Consider the following 16692-nt stretch of genomic DNA (forward strand, 5'->3'; position numbering starts at 1 on the left):
AACAAACTATAGAGGGGCCAAGTGAGTAATACATAATAGCAAAATAGCAGCCCTGATTCAGAATCCAAATAGTTATAACAGTAATCAGAAAAAAATGTTGCATAACAATAGGACACAGGTATCTTTGGGAGGTGGTCTCCCATAACTCTTCTTAAACATTCTTTAATCCTCTCCACAATAACTCATTTTAGGAGGCTTCCCCAATCCAAGCCAAGGCTCTCAAGTTACCTTCCCTTCTCTCTCTGATAGCACAGCTGAGAAGATTCTTCCTCCGTTGTTCAGCTGGTTCACTGATTCCTGGGAACTAAAAGACAATCCAAACTCTTTACCAGCTGCTAATGGCTTAGGGAAACTATTTTTTTAGCTCTGATACCTTGCAATACTATAGTTAGCTGGCACCCCTTGAAGAGCTGAGTAGGGAAATTTGAGCCTACTGGAGCACCCAGACACATGCCAGACATCTGCTCCAATGCATGCTAATTGATTAATCAAGCCTGCCAAAGTGTGTTAATTAAGGTGCTCCAGCAGCCTCCGTGTCATGTCTATTCAGTATCCCCACTGCCATTTTGAAGTGTAGGATGCTGAATACACATGATGCTACGGGAGTTTTAATTACAGCAGCTCTCAGAGCCGCCCTAATTAAAGCACTCCCCCCACTCCATGCCAGAGCATGTGTATATCTGCAGCAAAAGGCACTAGCTTTTAAAAGATGATGGTACCATAAACTCATTGCATAACTCTAGCCAACAGAACTGCCTGGGCACAGAGAGGAGGAACCGTTGTGTTTTTTTCCAGGGATGTTGTACTAGCCGCTTTTTCATGCTTCCTAGAACCACAAGGGCCTTTGGGTCAGATTTAAGACACAGCATCCCTCAGAACAGAACCCAGTGTAGGGTACTCGCTTTATACCACACACTAACCCTGATGCATAAAAACACCTGGCTGCATCTTCTTATTCACTGTGGGCTGCAGCCTGACACCTGCACTTGTTTAATACTTGCAGCTGGATAGAGTCAGTGCATTCAGAGGAATGCTGAGAAGCAGTTTTAGCTTCAGAACATCTCCACTACTTTGCTGAATGTGAGATTTCAGATAAACCTTCTTTCTTTCTCTTTTTTCCCTCAAACCCATTGTTCAGGTCATTGATCAGAGATAGCATGCTTGCCATTTAGATGGAGAGGGGAAAACACAGAAAGCTAAGGTTTAGACGCATATTTCTTCATCTTTTTCCTTATGAGACCTGGGGATATTGTTGATAAATCACTCTTACTTTTTTTTAGGATTTATCTCAGTTAAGTATTAATAATGGAATCTTTTCTTCCAGTATTAAAGTTTATTATTGTACCATGATAAATTCTTCCAGCTATTTAAGGTATTCAGTCTGTTTTGGCCTTTCCTGGTGTGAAAGTGGTTGTCTTTCCCAAAGGCAGATAACTACCCAAAGTACTTTTAGTATACTTCTACTTTTCTTGTGGGTCTAGATTACGTATGTAGTGAGATAGGATGGCCATTGGTCAGGGCACGAACATAGGACTTGAAAGAGCCTTTTTCCATCTCTGTTGTATTGTAGACCTCCTCTGTGGCTTTATTCACAAGGTCACTTACCCTCTCCCTGCCTCGGTTTTACCTTTGTGAAATGGAAATATTACTACATCCCTATCTCAAAAGGTTGTTGTGAAGATAAACACATTCAAGATTTAAGGTGCTCAGTCATGAAACTGCCATAAAACTGCCTGATAAAATGTGAGCCACAATAACAGAAAGGAAAACATCACAAATAATATTTCTAAATTGTAACAAAGGCAGTTAGTTGTTTTAATCATTGCCATTGCTAAGTCAATTGGGACATTACATTTTCGTGTGTGTGTGTGTACCTTCCCATATATGCCTGCACAACTATTTCCTCTCTCCTAATACCCAAAAGAGATTGGGTTTTGTCCATATGCACAGGATAGCCTATAGATGGTCAGCAATATCCTGCATTGTGATTTGGTGGGTTTAGAGGAACATAACTCATTATTGTATATAAAAAGTTGGGCTTTGGAGAGGAACCTTCACATACCTTTTGCTACAGCAGAAGTAGCACCAGCTCTTTGTGTGGGGATTCATCTCCAGTTGTCAATGTTTTCAAAAAAAGAGGAGTTGCCCAAAGAAATCTGGGCTTGTGGGCCACTAAACAGTAGATTTGATGTGCATGCTGGCACTTTACAAGCAATATCTATCTAAGCATTAGCACTTCTGGGTAAGGTAGATGAGTATTATCCCAGTTCTATAGATGAGACACCTGATTAGGTCTTATATGACCTCCTCAGAAAGTGCAATGTTTGAAACAGTGTTGTAATCTGTAGTCCTGTAATCTATAGTTTCTAATAAACCTTTAAGAATCATACATTATAAGATGCTTCCTCTTTTGAACAGAGCTCATGCTACTTATTTTGTAAAAGAACTGACTTAGCAGCTAGAAAAAAAAATGTAATGCCACCTACAGCAGCCTGGGAACTATTGCGTTCTACAGACGCAGCCTTCTCATTTCCATCAACCCCAAAGTCTACTATTGGGTGGCTATTGTGAATAGAGTATCACCTTGAAAAGTATTATCAATGACCTACTTCAAAACTGAATGAGCAGCTTGCATTGGCTTGATTCAGTTTATACTCTCAAGAATATCTCGAAGAAGAAAGGGGCAAAGACATCTCTTTTTAAATTCAAGCTTCAATCAGATTGTATGTTTTGACAAGATGGGGTTTTTCATAGCAGTGTGATTTCCAAGGGCCCAAATTCGTCTCTATATCAGGATCTAACACTGGACTGCTCGGCGTACAGGTTGGTGTTTGGGGCAAGCAGCAGCACTCACAGGCAGCTCCTTAGCGCACTGTGAAGTGGGCTGGACACCGAATCCTTGCCTGTCCATCAGCCCTCAGCTTCCTTCACTTTCTGGATCACTGGTAGCAAGCTACATGCTCAGTAACTCAGAACACCCGTGCTACTTTTTCTTCCTCAATTGAAGTCTCCCCTACCTCTTGCAAGAAGGAGCCCCTGACAAATTGATGTTGAATATTTTTTTCAGGCTTATAATTGGTTATTCTACTCTCTAATATTAATTTTAATCTTCAACTGTTCATTGATTGAAGAATACTGGATGTGGTTTGTTAGTTTTCTTCATGACACTTATACTGAAGAATGATTTGGGGAATATGTTAGTGTATATTGATAGTACTTTCCTCCCCCTGTATCTCTTCTACAGGCTGTCTATTGGAGAGAGTAATCAATGCTGGACTTCTGGATTTGGAGCTTTCTTGGTCTATGTATTTTTCATATTATTGGTTGGTAAATAAAATAAATTCCCTGCTCATAAATGTCCTTGTCATGATAAATGTTATAAGAAAATGAGGGAAAAGGGCAACTAACAAAGGTAAAAAAAAAAGTTAAAGCAATGAGGAAAGACATGAAGGAAACGTCAGTTTCGTTACTGTCACTTCTGATTTCCTTCCTTTCCTTTGGTCTGCATCCTGTGGTGTTTCCTGATGCCTGGATAATAAGTACATTGAATCTTAAGGCACATCCACAACAGGCAAGGACTGAAACTCAAGCATTTGCAAGCATTAGTAAGAACAATGATACCATTCAACTGGCTTCAGAGCATGCACCTATTACTAAGCACATCTTTGACATGATGCACTATGTCCAGCCATAATATAGAAATATTAATAGCTGATTTGAATCATGGAACATTGTTAGAGCCCCTTTGGTTTAATCCATACTACAGGCTGAAGAAGGCTGCAATTAACTGTGTAAGGAGGAGCAAAACCTGGCTCTGAACAAATAAATAAATCTGGGGGAGATTCAAGGTGATTTTCCATTTACATGATCAGTGTGTGGCCAACATGGTGGTTTCCTCTCCTGATAGGCATTATATCAACATTAGGCACTATCACTCCAAGTTCCTACAAGGGCTGGTCCTAAGATTCAATGCACTTATACTGTTCTCTTTTCTGCCAAAGCGAATCTCATGTATTGACCTCAATGGAATCAGGATCAAGCCCTATGAAACAAGTCAACATGCATGTACAAGAGCCTACTTGCAAGCATTAGTAATTCAGATGGCTTAATTAAAAACAGGAAACAAACACTCCCAGCCCAAATCTTGTGTATCTATATCTACATATGCTTTTGCTGGTTAATTATTTTTTTTGCAAGACATTGAAAAAGAAATAATCAGAACTCATTTGAAAATGATTAATTTTATTGTTGTCTTCCAAGAACATATAAACCTGATTTTAATGAAATTTTGCATTTAAAAATAATCAACAAATCATGCACACAAAAGGGCATACATAGACACAGAAGCCCCTTGCTGCTGGGGTGAACCACTGCATGCCAAGTTTCAGCCTGAAGCTAATTTTTACAGCCAAGTTATAAACCTCTGAAAAGAGGGTTTTATTGTGGAAATGCTGACAAAAACATAGTGGTGCTATTGGCTGCTTCTTTAATGAGGCCAAAGAATTTAAACTTATATTTTGCAATATGTGGTATGTACCATTGTCCTCATGTTCTTGGTTTGTGCCAGAACTACAGGGTTAATTTGGTATTTCATGTTTTCACTGATTTGGAAGGACTAGCACTGACTTTTATTGTTGTGAAGTGTTAATATTTTTATACAGAATTCTTTATTGGTCCTTTAAATTATATAAATATTAAAAAGGTACTGCTTCAATTTATTTTTGGTGACACTACAGGAGTTCCTGGGGTGCTTAGTCAACTTTGAAGAAGATGCGATATCCACGTGGGGTTTCTAATGTGTTTTCCAGAGACTAGTTTTAGCATCTCTTTAAAATTCCTTCAATAAAACTTACTTTTATTCCTGTTCAGGTGTTTGGTGATAATGTTTACAGAGAAACATCCTGCCAGGAGACTAAGGTAAATAAAAGACAGGACATATAACTTAAACACATCATTTTACTTCTGCTTTTTCCCCACACCTCCCTGCTCCTCATCTCTGCCAGATGCCCCTGCTTATAATTACATCTACATGTTTCGGTAGGTAGAAGTCTGCTATTTTTATTTCATACTTTTACAGCGTATAACTGAAGAAGCAGAGGTCATTTTACCTGATTTCTGTGCTGTGAGGTGGTCAGGAAAGTACCATACCTTTTGTCATTAATTACTCCCGTTTCAGCAGCATACTTATTTCTAGTCTCTTACTTTAAAATGTTTCTTTTACTTGAATTTTTTAGCACATATGAACACTGGTAACAAACCAGGACTCAGCAGTGCAAAGTGCTGTATGACCACAGAACAAAAGACAGCGTCTGTCCCGAAAAAACAGACATTCTAAATATAAAGGGAAAACAGATAGGTACTATACTTTGGCACAGGCAAAACTTTAAGAAGGCCTCATTGACGTATGGCTAGTGGAAGATATGATGAAATGCTCTGTTAGACTGAGGCTTTTCCCTATTACCTTTAGGTATAGCCACTTAAAAGTTGTTATCTAGTTACAGATGCTGTACAATTACAAATGATTGTTGTTGTTTGCTGTCATTTCTGGCCCAAAAGAGCTGCCTTAATTTATGGATGTCAGATCTGTTAGACTGAGGTTTTAGGCACAACTCACAAAACTCCCACTCTCCTCTCCCAGTGGCAGTGGCAAGGGAGCCCTTGCTTGTCCAGGAGCAGCAGACCAAACCTCTTTCCTGCTTCTCTTGGCACAGGAAAGGGGGAAAGACAGGGAAAGGGAGACCCCGCTGTTTACCCCAGCTGTAACGATGCATCTGTTTGGATAAGAAAGCAGACCTGTTGCAATCTTCCCTTCCTTTTAGACTATGGGGTTGATGAATTCCCCTAAGCAGCAGGTCCTCTGGCAACATCCCACAAAGGCATGAGGCAGTCTGTAGTCTTCAGAGCTATTGTTTCTACATGACTGCAGTCACTGACTTCAAAGTCTCCATTTGGGTGTTTGAGTATATCTTTGCAGAAAGAAAGGGTAGAAATTTGGTGGATTTTTAAAAATTAAACCTGAGTGTCTGATGTAATCTCATACTCCCAGAACTGGGGCCTTAGGCCAGGATGTATAGTGCTCAGGCCTTTATCTATCCCTGATCTCTCCACACAGGTCACACTCCTCCTGCACGGAATGCAGGTTCCTTTGCCCCAGACTCCTTCCCTGCTCTCTCTCTTTTGGAAGGCACAGATGTAGAGGGGAGAGGCAAGAGGTATACTAGAGGCAGACAAAGGGCAGACAGATGCACAAAGCTGTCTAAACATGGAAAGGTTAAGTATTCCAGTCTGTACTATGTTTCTACATACAGCTCCATGAACTGCTGGAATATTTTCAACAGGCTACTAGAGTGGGAATATCTAGGGGAGACTCAGAGGTGGTTCAGAAGAAAGCTTTCTTGTAGATGGTCTCCTGCCAGTCTCTTCAAATCCATACAGATTCCAGAGGACCCAAAGGCTAAGTACAGACAATCAAAAAGCCCAAGGCTGAATTGACTCAGTCTTCACAGGTTAAACTGTGTAGATTAAGCAAGCGAAGAGACATTCACTTTTGATTCTGGAAATGCAGCCATATACCTGCAGCGGTCCAGGACAGAACCCAGGGGGCAGGGGAGTGGACACTAGAGCATGCCTGCTCCTTGGCTGGAGAAGACAGCTTGGTCCAAGGCTAGCCTGCCCACCCTGCAAGGAGGGGTTTGCAAAGAAACCTGGGATGATGAGGGACAGAGTTAGCCTGGATCTGGAGGGGATCTGGGACAGAAGTTCAATAGTTCAATAGACCTAAATCAGTTAAGTCTGATACTACACCCATCCAGTTTTATCTTAAACTGGTTTTGGCCATTTTGAAAGCAGTTTATGTGCACTGAACTTCTGTTATGATACAGATTTGAACCAGTTTCTGATCACTAATACTGGTTTGTGTGTAATTTCTGTCCCTAGCTCAACTGTTTGTGATGATTTTACTGTCATGAAGCTTATCTTTGTTTCATGCACTTGATAATTAGGGACAAATCTCCCCTAGAAGGTGCTTGCAGAGACTGCCTCCAGTTTAGTTCTGACCAATATAATTTAACCATTCAGGAAGCATGTAATCAGGGCCACCAGTTGGTCACATCTTCTTATACTGTCTCACTGAAATCAACGGAAATTTTGCCTAAGTACAAACTGAACAAATTTTGCTATCCATTACACTGGAGTAATCTTAGTACATTCAACTCATCTCATTTACACTGGTGAGTCCATAGTAAATTCAATGATGCTAGTGGAATTAGTACAAATGTACACCAGTATAATACATAGCAAAGTCTGGCCTTGAGTAAATATTTAATATACTGGGTCAATATCAATCAAGCTTCCATAAATGTGTTAAATATACTACTACTTAATTTTTAACATGATCACAAATCCTTATGTATGTAATGTCAAGATGCATTCCTACTTAGGCACATAAAATTAAGTCATGACAAGCCTTTCTTTTTTTATTCTCGATAGCACATATTTTTTTTCCTGGGATAAGCTGTGCACCCATAGCATCCCTTGTACTGCAATCTATATCAGCATGTTGGCTTCAGGAGAATTAATCATTGCACAATGAGAAATTAATCTCTCATTTTGTGTTTTGGTTTCTGCTTTTTACTCCCACCCATTTTCACAGAACACCTTTTCCTGGTACTCAGTACTACCAAAGAAGGCTTCAACAATGAATTCAGTATGTCTGATGAGATTACACTAAAGCACAGTAGCAGATTTCTTCAACAAAATCCTGACAATGCTAACCCTTAATGTAGCATTTGTGCTTGTTCAGGAATGCCAGGCTTCCATTTCTTTTTTTCTCTGTGTTTTATTTTCTACCTTCTATGCAGGAGGCAACCTCTCAAGAATGACCTGATGGGCATTAAGATTTGACTCAACCAGATCTGACCCAACCAGCAATACTCAGAATTAGATCACAGTCTCTGAGTGCATTAAGATCTACAACCTACAGTAGCTCCATTAGTCTGTTGAGCCACTTGAAGAGCCCTGATTGAAATTACCATTTTGATGCTCTGACCTTCAAATCTCTTAACAAAATAGAAAACTACCTGTCCAGTTGTCCTTTTTGCTGCAATATAGCAAAGTGGCACCGACTGCTAGGGAACACATTTTTTAACTTGCCTGCAGACCACAGTACAATTTCAGGTTACTAAAAAGATTATGGGGCTTGATTCTTATTTACAAAAAGGTGTATTTTACACTGCCCTAGCAGATCCATATTAAGGCTCCTATACATTGCTGTAATGGTGTAAAGTGCCTCATGGTAAATGACTCCATGTAGTGCATTACCAGGTGCCCAGTAGCAAAGCACTGTTCACTCAACTAAAATGTTTGTATGTATTATATGTTTTCAGATACAGTGAGAATCACAAATTGTACGTTCCCCCCCGCCAAAAAAACACTTCACTTGTATAGAAACACATAAATGCCTGACAAATATCAAATTCTGATTATATTCCTTAGAGGTTGCAGGTGGCAAGACTGGAATTAGGAACAATACAGTGTTTTGAAAGGGCAAAGTAATTGTCACAAAGAGGAGGAATTGTTTCTTAATCAGAATTTTAGAAATAAAATACATGATATCAATATTAATCACCTGGTAAACAACAGTACTCTGATGGTAGAACATGAAAAAAATATTTTTTATTTGTGGAAAATAAGTGATTCCATATATACCAGCAGGATCAAAAGTCATATCTGGTATAAGTAGAAGAAAATCCATTGAAATAAAAACTAAATTAAGTCATATCACATAGATTCATAAATTGTAAGGGGCTAGAAGGGACCTTGCAAGCTCATTGGGTCCAGCCCCCCTTCACTAGGCAGGAAAAAAAACTGGGGTCAGGTGACCTCGGCGAGCTGACTGTCCAGTCTCCTCTAGAAGATTTCCAGGGTAGGTGATTGAACCACCTCTGGAGGGAGTTTATTCCACAGTCTGGACACTTTAACTATGGAGTTTTTCCTAGTGTTAAACCTGGAACAGTCTTCCAGGAGTTTGTGGTCATTACTCCTGGTTTTCCCCAAGGGTGCCCTGGTGAACAGTTGTTTGCCAAGCCCTTGATGTACTTCCCTGATGTAGTGGTAAGCTGCTTTGAAGTCTGCTCTCAGCCTTCACTTTTTTAGGCTGAAGAGGCCCAAGTCCCTCAGCCTTTCCTTGTATGGCTTGCCTTGCAAGTCTCTGATCATATGGGTGGCTCTTCTCTGGACGCTCAAGCTTTTCCACGTCCTTGTTGAAGTGCGGCACCCAGAACTAGATGCAGTACTCCAGTTGTGGTCTCACCAATGCTGAGTAAAGCGGAAGAATCACTTCCTTGGTTTTGCTTGAGAGACATCAAATGAATCATAGATTCATAGATGTTTAGGGTCCAAAGGGACCTTAGTAGATCATCAAGTCCACCCCCCTGCCCTGGATTAGGAAGAGGAAAGAGCGCTGGGGTTAGATGACCCCAGCCAGGTGCTCACCCAGTCTCCTCTTAAAGACCTCCAAGTTAAGGGAGAGCACCACCTCCCTTAGAAGCTAATTCCAGATTCTGGTAACCCTTACTGTAAAGAAGTTCTTCCTAATGCGTAATCTAAATCTGCTCTCTGTCAGTTTGTGGTCATTGTTTCTAGCCCTGGTAAACACAGCATCTCCTATTCCTTGCTGTCCCCGCTGACAAATTTGTAGACTGCCACAAGATCACCTCTCAGCCTTCTCTTGTGGAGGCTGAAGAGATCCAGGTCCCTCAATCTATCCCCATAGGACCTTATCTCCAGGCCCCTAACCAGCCGAGTAGCCCACCTCTGGACACTCTCAAGGTTTTCCACATCCCTCTTGAAGTGCAGCACCTAAAACTGAACGCAGCCTTACAAAGGCCGCATAGAGGGGAAGTATCACCTCCCTAGACCTGTTCGTGATACACCTGCTAATGCATGGTAGAGTGCAGTTAGCTTTATTGATCACTTCATCACATTGATGACTCGTGTTCATTTTGGAGTCAACTATGACTCTGAGATCCTTTTCTGCTGCTGTGCTGCTTAGAAAGTCATCTCCCAGTCTGTATGTGTGTTAGTGATTCTTTCTAGTACTTTGCACTTATCTTTGTTAAACTGCATCCTATTCTATTCTGCCCACTTGAATCTGCCTACTGTTTCTCTCTCCCAACTAGTACCAACAAAGAGGCAACAAGATCCTGTGTCACTTTAGAGATGAAAAATAATTATAGTAAAATTCTATATGCCAAAAAGCCCTCCCCCAAAAAAATTCACCCTGCTCCCACTACTTCATGAGAATCACACTCACAAAAATAAATAAATCTTTCTAAGTTGTTAGACTGCAAAGGGGTGAAGGAAGGAGACAAAGCCAATTGGGGAAAGAAAGGAAATTAGAAAGATGTGAATAATGTAGGAGACATTACTGGTTCATAATTGGTTCTGATTTATTAAACTTATTCATTATAAAAACCAATATATCTGTTTTGTTCTCATAAGAACTTACCAGCTGTCTTATTACATTGGAAGAACATACTGAATTATATTTTATAAAATTTAACCTGTTTATAGATTCTAGTAGGTGACACACACACAAAATTAATTTTGAGCAATACAAAGCCTCCCCCATCCCAAAAGTAGTGTTAGGTAAACCTTAGGATAGGTAGCAGTTTGGTTTAATTCTGATAAGAATTTAGAAGTTGAAAAGTAATGTATCAAACCATATTTAGTGTGCAAATATATCTTAACAGACTTTCTTTTTACATTTTTTAGTAACAAAGATTCTGGTTGGTCCTTACTGATACATAAGATGAAGGTCTGACAGGCAAACATTCAAACTATCAAGTGGTTTCCTGTTACAGTCTTTGTTTGTCAGCCATGTTACCATGAGGAGGGGGTTATGTATAAAAAAAAAAAATTTCTTCAATAAATGTATTCATCAAAATAATTTATCAGTAAAATGGAGCAACATTTGTATCATACAAATGTTAATGGAATTATTTAATCCAAAGATGTCCTCTAGTACAACTTTACATGGGGTTCAGCATCATCACATTTATAAAAGCCTCATTAAAAGGGGGTTTTGCTCCATTAATGCATGCTGTAACCCAGAAGAACAATGAGAAGGAATCCTCATCTCCAATACAAACTCCACAGCCTTTGCTTCTAGCTGGCTCACAATCACCAATTGTATCTGGATGTAACAGGGAGGTGAGCTCTGACCTGTTACACAAAGGATGTTCTTAGAAACTCACTGTTAGCTGGAGAAGTGGAGCACAGAGATAATGATGTCATCAGACTGCATCCCACAGCAGGAATTCCCTGCATTTGTCAAGAGACTCTAATTATTAACCGGAAAGGGAACACGATTGGGAGAATCATTTAAAAGAATGCCTTCAGCAAGCCTCTACCCCTGGAAGGGGATGGAGTTGTGAGAGCTAACAACCAAAAGAGGTTGTGGCAACTTGTGCAGAGGTGCAAGCTCTCAGCTGCTGGAGAAATGAGAAGAAATTCCAAGAGGAATGGAGATCTTACCTGAAGAAGAGAGAGGTGAGATCACTCGGGTGGATGGGGATCTGGGTATCTCAGAAGCAGTAAATCAAATCTGAGAGAGACAGAAAGTAAACACATTGTTAAAGGCGGAATAGGTTGATGATAGTTAATCAGCTGTATGGACTATAAAATATTGAAACTGCTCAGGCTGATTGCGGCCCATGTATGTAACTACTTCATGTCATTTTCACAAGAAACATTGTGGGAACAAGAAAATACAAACTTGATCGTATAATCTGCAATTTTCTGTTGTTTGATTATCATTATATTCTCTCATTAAGGCATGGCAGGAGAGCAGACAAATGAAAGTCACTACCAGGTTTAAAATTGCAAAAGTAAAAGCTCAAGATCTAATTTACCTGTAACACTGGATACAAGTGAAAGTTGTGAACATGGCCTACTGCTTTGGTACACAGATTGTTGCTTTTATGGATGTGTGTGGCATAGGAGCATCTCTGCAACACATATGTATCTCTCTCATTCCTTTGCCTGCTAGACTGTGTTGCTCATCACTTCAGTTCTCCAGAATGAAGCAGCTCTTCTGCCTTAGCCCTAGCACATTCTGCAAGGGGTTCACTTGCAGAATGTCACAACCTCCCCCCCCCAATAGGCAGTTTTGAAGTGGTTGTGGGTGTTTGAGTGTGTGAGGGAAAACAGAAAGAGAAAGAGCAAGAACCAATACACAGAGAGATCAGCATCAGCAAGCTAGCCAGAGAGGTTACATGAATTTCCTCCTCCACAATCCTTCACAATCAATGCACAGGGCAATTTTTAATGTAGGGCAAACTTCTGGTTTGTCCTGCATGTAAAAGAGGACACAGGCCACTTGTTTGTGCATGCAGACAGGAACCAGTCAGAATAACCATGGAGGGGAGCATGGGTAGATCTAGAATTCTGAAAAGAAAGGTGCACATGATGAGGTGCATCATCACATATAAACCAACACATTTTTCTCCAGCTGAAAATAAACTAGAAACTTTACTACTATGCTAGGGGCCTAGAGCTGTATTATTCAGTTTAAGACTAAAGCAAAAAATATATAACTTCATCAGAATGATTTAAAAGCAATATGTATTGTTGTGAAATAGGAAAGTCATTACCAGAAGTAGTTACCAGACAGCAGAATTACAGAACAAAGGCCAGCTTGATTGGTGGAATAAGACCATTAAAAAGAAGACTGGGTTGTTAACAGCTGTAGAATGAAGAGTTTTGAAGGGACCAGAGAGATTAAAATGATCCATAAAGTCAACTGACTCTCTCAGCACTGCCTGACTAGAAATGCTGCTGCAACTGCCAGGTTTTAAACTTTGGGTGGAGCATGAATCAAAGGGGCATGCAAGTGCACCAGTGCACCCCCCAGATCTGCCCCTGGAGGGAAGCACAGTACCACAAGAAGATCAAGGACATCTGAGAAATTCATGTTCCTGTCCAGAAGCAGACACATGTGGCAAGCACAACCTGAAACTTTCTAAGGCATATGGACTGCTGCTGAGTATGAGGCCGCAGACCTTCTTCAGCCATTTTCTTGTCTTTGCCCCACACTGGTTGAATTTTTCGTAATTTTTGCTACAGATCTGTCCTTAGCTTCTTTTCTCTGCCTAGTTGGGGGATGAGCAGAGGATGAAGCTTGGTATCTTTATGTCTGCAACTCACAGAGGACAGAACTGGCTGTATGCACGTACAACACCATTTAAAATGGCTCTTTAAAATGCTCTCATGTTTTGTTCTTGGAGATTTATTTTCTATTTTTACCGTTATCAATCACATATAGCAAGAGACTTTTGTGAGCCTAAAATTAAAGCAAAGCAGGCCTGTTATGTGCTTTTTTTTCCCTGAAAATTGTTTTGGTTTATACCTGAGATTTCTCAGGAAGAGAGAGCACACCATAAAAATTTTATATGTACATTAGAATGTTAAAAGCACTGTAGTAAGCAGCTCTGTATTTTAAGTAAAACATAAGCACTATATTTTGTATTAGGAGCAATATACAGTAACCCATAAGGTGCTACTTGTTCTAAACCGAAATAAAGCTCTCTCTAAACCCAAATAAAACTCTCAAGAAGCTGGGGATACTGGTGAGAGCAAGAGCAGTAGCATTGTAGGCAGATGGGGTGAATGACAAAAAAAACTTGAGAGAGGAATTCCATGAAACACTGCAGTGGATTATGAACTTGTGCACAGCCCTGTGCTGGGAATGCTGCATCCCAGGGAAGTACATTTTGTCTCAAAGTCCTCTGATCCAAAGTCCATGAGTGTCTTTCCATTACATTTATTGGGATTTAGGTAAGTTTAGACAAGGACACTGCTGCTTCTATCACCCTTTACAATGGTGTAGTTTCCTTTCTGTAGCAGACCAAGCCTGCTCAGTAAGTCCCATGTGTTAAGGGGTGGAAGGGCAAGGCCCTCAACCCTCCCGTTTCATCCCTGCCCTAGTAGGAGCAATCTGCACCACACTTGGGGGTTACTCTGATGGTGGAGTTTGTAACTGGGTTTAACCAAGGTCCTAGAAAAGCACTAAGATTGAGTGGAAGTACTGCCTTCCTTCCAAGGTTTATCCCTGACTTTCATCATCACTCACAGTGGAGTCAGTAACAGCAGGAAGTTTAGTGAAACATATATCTAGCTTCAGATCTCAGTGCAATACTAGAAAACAGGATTTAAAAAAACATGGGCAATGAAGCACTGATCTATATATTTGTAGAGGATTATCTATGGATTCACATTCTTACAGTGTGAATCCATGTGGGTTTATTATTTCATCCTTCACTTAGCCATTGGTGCTCTAGCCTGAAAGCACAAAGCAAGCCTATGCCCATGAACTACATATCACCTATCAAATTAAGGAATGCTAGTCCCTAACGGGATGAATGGTAGCCTGGGAAGAAGAGCAGAAGAAAATATTGTGATTCTGCCACCTATGGAGAAGAGTGGATCAGAACCAGGAAATGGTTCTGTTCTCAGTTACACAGGTACAAACCCAGAGCAATACTATTAGCTCCTATAGGTGCAAATCCACAGGAACATCAGTGTAACTGGACCACAGTCTGATCCAAAGTCCACTGAATTTTCAGAGGGAACTTGTGCACAACATGTAAGGAAAAGTCACAGAAGAAGAAGATTAACTTTGAGAAACCTCTCAAACTCCAGGACTATAGTGAAAAAATAGAGTATTCAGGCCTTCATTAAATATTCTAAGTACCAGGCGCAACTGCCAATATCAAACAAAACCCCCAATAGTTTACCACTCTGCCTTTAGTGCAGTGAATGGAAAGAAGTTAGAGACATATCAGACCATACTCTTCACTAAGGTGGTGTTGTCATATCAGGTGACAAATATCACACATTTCTAATAGTAAAAGCTTAGTATAAGCCAAGTTGCTAGCCAGCTTGGGGAAAATAACAAAGTACAGAGTAATAATACCAATGTCACTATCCTATACTGGCTAGCAAATTTAATGAGTGGAGCAGGCTCAGAATAGCTAATGTATTTGTCTACAAAGGTTATTTTTTAGCTTTATTCATGACCCTGAAAGAGCAAGAGACTTTGTTTTGATATAACAAGTTATATGTAGGTCACTGGCCAAATAGTTGATCACATGTCAGTAGGAACACTTTAGGGTAATTTTAAAGTCTTTGTTCTCCATCATGTCAAAAATAGAAGCAACAGAACAAACAGATAGCATGAGACCCTTGTCATCTGCACAGAGGTATGCAACATGAACAAGACAGAGTAAAGCTACAGGTGCAGAAGAGTACTCATAACAAAGTGATATAAGCAGAAAAGCCAAGGCAATGAGAAAAGGTCATGACCACATTTTGCAAATGGTGTTAGGAAGAAATTTCAAAAGCATGCAAGTGATTTGATGATCCATCTTACAGTTTTTAGGTTCTTAAAGCACTTTAATAATTTGGACAAGAGGTGAGGGTTCTCTTGGCTAGGGACAGACATTCAAAAAGCTGGAATCTGAATTGATTCAATCTTTGCAGGTTAATCTAACCTGTGTAGACTGAACCAATTTGCAAGTGAATAGACTGTCACTTTTGACTCCAGAAATGCAGCCACATGCTTGCAGTGGTTCAGGCCAGAAGTTGGGGGGTGCCAGACTGGAGGGAAACTAAACTGAGGGAAGGAGTGTGGCCAGGCCAGGGCAGGCATGAGTATGATTGGGGAAGGGTTTAAACCCCAACCCTAGCCTGCAGGAACCCCAGCCAGGGTCTGTCTGGAGCGGGAGGAGGGAAGTAGCTCTTGCCAGGCGTCCCCAGCCCCCGCTCTCTCATGGGCTGCACTCCTGGGCCAGGGGCTGGGAAGAAGGCTGCTGCAGGCCAGGGGCATGGGCAGTGGTGGGGGAAGGCAATGGATTGCTGGAGCCTGGTCTGGTCTGGCCTGGCCTTGCAGCCAAGGGGCACAGGTAGCAATTGCCCTGTGGCAGCCCACCCCTCCCTCTCCCAGCAGTGGAATGAACTGGCATGGCGGGTGGAAATAAGGCACCTGTCACCCATTGCCTGCTCACAGCGGTGCCGGGTGCTCGGGAAGGGTTGCTGTGGGACAGTCACTGCCTATCCCCTTGGACTGTGGGGTCAGGCCAGACTGGGCTGTGGCAGTCCATTGCCTCCCCCTATCGCAGCCCTCCTCAAGCCCCCAGCCTTGCTGCAAGCAGGCAGTGGGTGATAGGTGCTTTAACTGCGCCTGCCATGATAGTTCACACCACCACTGTCAGGAGAGGAGGTGGGGAGGGGAGCCATGCTGCAGCTGTAGCCAGCATGTAAACCATAGCCCCCACACAGGGCTGAAGGTGGGACGCAGCAGGTGCTGACCCCCATGCTCCTGGGGCTGCCCCAGCCTGGTCTGCTCTGCTGCAGTGGAAGGTAGCGGTAATTTGGGCTTTGTAACTAGTCCTGGATCCCCGCTCTCTCCCCCCACCCCATAGGCAGGTCACATCCCCCCTCCCCACCCCCTCTCTGAGGCCAGCTAGCTGCTCCTCTGAGGGACTAACCCAGGGCGCCATGTCAGACCCCTAGCTGCTGCTGCCTGCAATGGAGGGATTAACCCCTCCCCCTTCCCCTTAGGCTACTGGCATCTGGCCGCCACGGCCCCGGGTGCTTGAGCAAAGCCTATTGTTGCCTGCACCCCCACATACA

This window comes from Gavialis gangeticus, unplaced genomic scaffold (assembly GCF_001723915.1).
Source record: "Gavialis gangeticus isolate Ggan-Ray unplaced genomic scaffold, GavGan_comp1, whole genome shotgun sequence".
NCBI classification, from domain to species: Eukaryota; Metazoa; Chordata; order Crocodylia; family Gavialidae; genus Gavialis; species Gavialis gangeticus.